This window comes from Acipenser ruthenus, chromosome 32 (assembly GCF_902713425.1).
Source record: "Acipenser ruthenus chromosome 32, fAciRut3.2 maternal haplotype, whole genome shotgun sequence".
In the NCBI taxonomy this organism is placed as follows: domain Eukaryota; kingdom Metazoa; phylum Chordata; class Actinopteri; order Acipenseriformes; family Acipenseridae; genus Acipenser; species Acipenser ruthenus.
Window position 1 is genome coordinate 12811799 of NC_081220.1, and position 6174 is coordinate 12817972.

The following is a 6174-nucleotide window of genomic DNA, read 5'->3' on the forward strand; positions in this document are numbered from 1 at the left end:
TTTTACTTTATTATTTGTATTTTTAATTTTTTTTAAATGTTTTTAAATATTTTAATTCCATTGCATTACGTTTTTTTTATTTGAAGTAAAAATGGCACAACTGACCCAGACAGTCTGTGAATTGGCATTTGTGTCCGGGTGGCAGGGATTAACAATTATTAGAGACAAAGAGAAGGAGTATGCGATGCCTTTTCATTGGAGTAACTAAACAATAATTAATCACACGTTTTCAATACCTCAAAGGTCTCTTCTTCAGTTGAAAGTAGGAAAGAGAGATTGAGATGCATCAGAACAAAAATAACCCATTTTGAATCTGTGCAATTCTAATGGAAGGGGGGAAAAGCTTGTTGAACAAAACAAAAAAAACAGGATGTGTGGCCTTATAATAAACTATGACACTTACTAAAAAGACAAAATAAATAAATGATATGAATAAAATGCAAATAAGCAAAAAAGTAACAGTACTTAAGAATATAATAAATAACAGAACACTTTTTTAAAATAAGTAATAACACATGCAATGTATGCAATGTATTTATAACTAATTAGAAGGCAAGCTCTGTAGTTAAATTTAAAGTTGAGGAGCATTTAAAAGTGTTTTTTTTAATCTTTTTTATTAACTGACGGGTGTCTGCTAAGACAGTGTCCAGTTGTCCCTTTAAATGCATTTCAACCATAACATGTAAGCGCCGAATTTCACGTTCTTGCTTTTTCTGTCCACTTTTTATGATGTTTGTAATTATTCAGTGTATTGCAATTACTCAGATATAGTTTTTTTTTTATATAAGTCTGTACATTGAGTTCAGGTGCTGCTCTTCAGTTCCATTTGCCTGCGTAGACACATGTACTCTAGGCAGGCAGTGTCTACAGCAGTAAGCACTGTCGCCATCTAGTGCCTATCCGTGTGTATTACCAGTAAAACAAAACGCTTGATCCAAGTGGCAGATCACTCAATGGCTCTTACTTTTATAAAGACTGGCTGATCTAAGCTATGTTATATATCTATAGCAGGCAACTAGAATTGAAGAGCAGCTCCTGAACTCAGATGAAAGCACCTTACAGTGATTGTAGCTAACAACAATGTGACTCTGAGATCACAGGATGCGGGGCTGCTGGTTATTCCTAGGGTCAGCAAAAGCAACACGGGAGGAGGCAGGGCTTTTTCTTGTAGAGCTCCTAAATTATGGAATGCTCTGCCTTCGTTTGTCAGGGAAGCTGGGACCATTACAGTTTCCAAGTCAAGACTAAAAACACACTTTTATAAAATGGCTTTCTTATGTAAAAATAATGTGATATCTTGTACCAATTGTAAGTCGCCCTGGATAAGGGCGTCTGCTAAGAAATAAATAATAATAATAATAATAATAATAATAATAATAATAATAATAATAATAATAATAATAATAATCTTAGTGGGTTTTAATGTAACTTTAAAATTGCTGCTTTTGTATTGTGTATACTGTTATTTAAATCTGTTATTTAAACGGTCTGATTGTGGCAGTTGTGTGTGTGACATGCTATAGAAATGTACTGTGGTTTGTTCTTTTTTTCTGCTATGTACTGTACAGTGCTTTGTGATACTTTTGTATAAAAAGCGCTATATAAATGCAATAAATACATAAATAAACCTAACCGGTTTTGCACTTTCATTCACTAAATAGCTCTCAAATGTGTAGTTATAGCACACATGTATTTTCAGTTTAAAACATGATAACTGGTACTACTTTAGGTTAAAGGAAGCTCTCAGTTTATATGCCTTATTCTCAGGCTATCTGTATGCACTTCCTGGGTTATGTCAGCAGTGTATTGTGGCTACAATCAGCAGCTGATTGATTAAGGACAGGAAAGAAGCCATTAAAGGGGTGGGGACAATTTCATCCTTCAGGTGACCAAGGAAGTGCACATTTAACTAAAAGCATGGCTGGCAAGCCAAGATTTTTCTAACCTAGTGCGTAACATATAGCATGTTTAGTATAACTTTTTTCAAAACTATATACAAATGGAAGTGCACAACTGTAGGTCAAAAGTGGCCTGGTAGCTTTTGCACTCACCAATAAAGTTTACATGGCTATGTGTCGGTTTGCAGACAGGCTTCAGGCTGAGGCGTGGGGGAGATACTTCAAGGTTCTGAAACATTCTGTACTATATGAAGCTCACAGCGGCCACGCAGATGAGAAAACCCGTGCAGAAGGTGGTCCAGGGATGAACTAGGTAACTGATGGCCAGTTAATCCCTCAGCCACAATATAAAAACTGGCAGCTTGTGCTGACCAGGGATGGTCGTTCAGAGGAGGAACGTCAGGAGATCTATAAAAAGTAAGAATACAAACAATTTCTACTCATGCTCGCTATAAACCAGCATGTTGCTTGTTTAAATTTACTGTCTGTTTAATTTGGCCAACGTGCCGTTTTTGTTTTGTATCAGTGTTCTTTTGTTCAAACCTTTTGTTTTGTAATAAACACACGCACCAGCACTTCACACCCGCTGTACTGTCTGTTGTGTATCCATCATTTCCTGGTCTGATGTCCCCACCAAGCCATCTTTGTGACAGGGGCTAACTGTAATTATGTGTCCAGATGATTGAAATCATATCTGGGATGTGGATGGAAGGATGATACTAATCAAACTAATTTTGAGTGCTTTTATTCAACTGAGCCAGTAAAACACGGATATAATAATATATTGGAAATAATACTTAATGTATTAGAACATAAGAACATAAGAAAGTTTACAAACGAGAGGAGGCCATTCGGCCCGTCTTGCTCGTTTGGTTGTTAGTAGCTTATTGATCCCAGAATCTCATCAAGCAGCTTCTTGAAGGATCCCAGGGTGTCAGCTTCAACAACATTACTGGGGAGTTGGTTCCAGACCTTCACAATTCTCTGTGTAAAAAAGTGGCTCCTATTTTCTGTTCTGAATGCCCCTTTATCTAATCTCCATTTGTGACCCCTGGGCCTTGTTTCTTTTTTCAGGTTGAAAAAGTCCCCTGGGTCGACATTGTCAATACCTTTGAGAATTTTGAATGCTTGAATCAGATCGCCTCGTAGTCTTCTTTGTTCAAGACTGAACAGATTCAATTCTTTGAGCCTGTCTGCATACGACATGACTTTTAAACCCGGGATAATTCTGGTCGCTCTTCTTTGCACTCTTTCTAGAGCAGCAATATCCTTTTTGTAACGAGGTGACCAGAACTGAACACAATATTCTAGGTGAGGTCTTACTAATGCATTGTAAAGTTTTAACATTACTTCCCTTGATTTAAATTCAACACTTCTCACAATATATCCGAGCATCTTGTTGGCCTTTTTTTATAGATTCCCCACATTGTCTAGATGAAGACATTTCCGAGTCAACATAAACTCCTAGGTCTTTTTCATAGATTCCTTCTTCAATTTCAGTATCTCCCATATGATATTTATAATGCACATCTTTATTGCCTGCGTGCAGTACCTTACACTTTTCTCTATTAAATGTCATTTGCCATGTGTCTGAACAGTTCTGAATGCTGTCTAGATAATTTTGAATGACCTTTGCTGCTGCAAAATGATAAGCATGGCCTTGATAAGAAAAAGCTTGCAATAAGATGAAGCTTATATGGAACAAGTTGTATAGTTGCAGAAGGGGGGTACATTAACTGCTGTAGCTTGTATGTTCTATATAAGGAACATCAAAATGGGGAATGTATGTGAAAATGCATTGATATAGTGGGTAAAATTCCACTGACAGTTGAAATTGGTTTCGTTTGCTTGGGGCCAGGAGATACCTGGGTTGTGTTTTTCTACTTGCATAGCAGGGTGTTCTTACATTCTGTTGGGTGCATCCCATGTTATCAGATAATAAGGCTGTGTGCTGGTGGCTATAAATATCAAATGAAAATGGTGCTCCTTTGTAATTCTGTCCCGTGAAGTTTACCCAGCATGTTATGCTAAACGTGCTGTAATACTGGGAACATTTCTACAGAAGGCCTCAAAATGACACACAGAGAGAGTTCAGGTTTTTAGTTGAAACGGTGCACAAATGTTTATTAACACAAACCAAACAAAAACTGTTCACAAAAAGACGATTATTTACAATATTTCCACTTGTCCCAAGAGGGAAGCCCACATGTAGAAAAGCGTATTTAAACCAGGTCTCTGTTTGTTCACAGGACGAGGCATCCCTGCTGCAACATAGGTATTGCTCTGTGATCTTCTGAAGCATTCGTTACCTTGTTAACCCCGTTGTTTCCAGAACCTGCTGGATGGACAGGTCCCCCTGCTCCCCCTGCTGGTGGGAGGTGAACTTTTCAGCTCTCTTTTCACCCCCTTGTCGTATTTGTGAAGAGCATAAAATTGTTCAGATATGTTTAACAGCAGTTTGGGATCCCGTTAACTTTCTTAGCCTCTGGGGTTCTGCAGAACAATTCACAGCAAATTCTTATCGTGCTTTTGTTAAGGAATCCATGGTCCGCCTAATATTGTTTCTGGCAGACTTTCTGTAGAACTCAGCATCGTAAATATTCACTGCCCTTGAAATAAGCAGCTTTTCACATCCATTTTCTCACTGTAATTAGTTTGTGTCTTTTTCATTTGAATGTGCTTGTAGCTAGCAAAATCCTTCAGTACATCTTACCATTTTATATAGGTCTCAAATGTCCAGTTTTGAAAGAAACACGTGTTATTGTAAACATTTGTGTTTTTAAATATCTGGTGCTACATTAGGTTAAAGAAACATTTGTTTGACATGCTTTAGGTTAGTGTTGCACTTCCTTGGTCACCTGGAGGGTGAAATGGTCACTTTGTGTTCTTTCCTGTCATTAACCAATCAGCTGCTTCTCTTACTGAGTGGCATGCTCAACCAGCAATCCGAAGACACGCTGAAGTGACCTAGGAAATGCAAGTAATTTTTACTTGTAAAAAAGGCAGAGTGAGACTGTGGTTTGAAAAAGGACCACTAGAGGGCGTGCAGCACTAATTTTAGTCCCCATTGTTATTTTATATTGAAAGTTTCAATTTTCTCAGTTTATAACAGGAGTGGGTACCAATATCGATATTTTTATATAATCTCGATATCGATAATTTCCATATCGTGGGGTTAAAAAGAAAAAAAATCACGTATGCTCGCAGAGCGATACCCATCATTGCTAATATAGTACTGCTAAAAATACAAACGCAGTATAATCAAGTTTATTTTATATTGAGATACAACAAACCCTCTACATACCTATCATTGTCAGTCTCATAGGCAAACACCACACACTAAAGTATTATTTAAGCATTTAATTCCATTGATTGGTGTTTAGCTACCAAACGCTATTTGCATGCTGCATTAAAGCACTATTGGCATTATTTTGAGATATGCGCATGCGCCAGCGGTGCATTTTGTCCATGAGATTACTTACGCTATTATTAATGAATTTAAAAAATGTGAACTTTCGGTATTATAATGAGATGTACTTTTAAAACATCAAAACACATCTCAAAGTAATGCAAAATTCAGCATGACACCGAAATTAATACTTTTAGGAGGTGTCGTGAACAGCCCCGAAGTCTGTGCGCAGTGAAGTATAGAAATGTCGGTTTCGAGGTGGCTGATGATGGGATAGTAAAACAATATAGCAAGACTTGTTTTTTTATTTCTCCATGGATATTGTGAAGTAAAGCTAAGTTAAAGTAAGTTATTGCTTTTCATGCGTACATATCTGTTAATGTTTATATATGTATATATGTTTCATATTGCAATGGTGTTATTCTGTTTTTCTGTGTTTTCGAAATACGTGCACGATATCGATATACAATTACAGCGCCCCTAGTGGTCACGTTGTGCGTTGCGTTCATTCTAACAACAGAATGGGGAATCATAGAGTTCCAAAGAAGTGGAAAATGGAACGTGTCGTTTTAGTGGAAAGTTTTCGTTCCATTCAGTTTAGGTCACTTTCAGTTGCTTATAAAGCTGTCATCCTTGGCTTGGTTGCCTTGGCTAATTTTTAGTCAGTACCAGAGAGATGAAAAACATAACATAATATAAAATGGATATCTTCCATTTTTCCCCAGACGGAGACAGTTGCTCAGAGTACACGGCTTGTTTTAACTGAAGGGTTGTAAAAAATAAAAATATTTTTCAGGAAGGACTGGAAGCTTGAAGAGCAAAAAAATCCTTGACACAGCTCCATAGTGTTTTGCACATTTTTGAAAT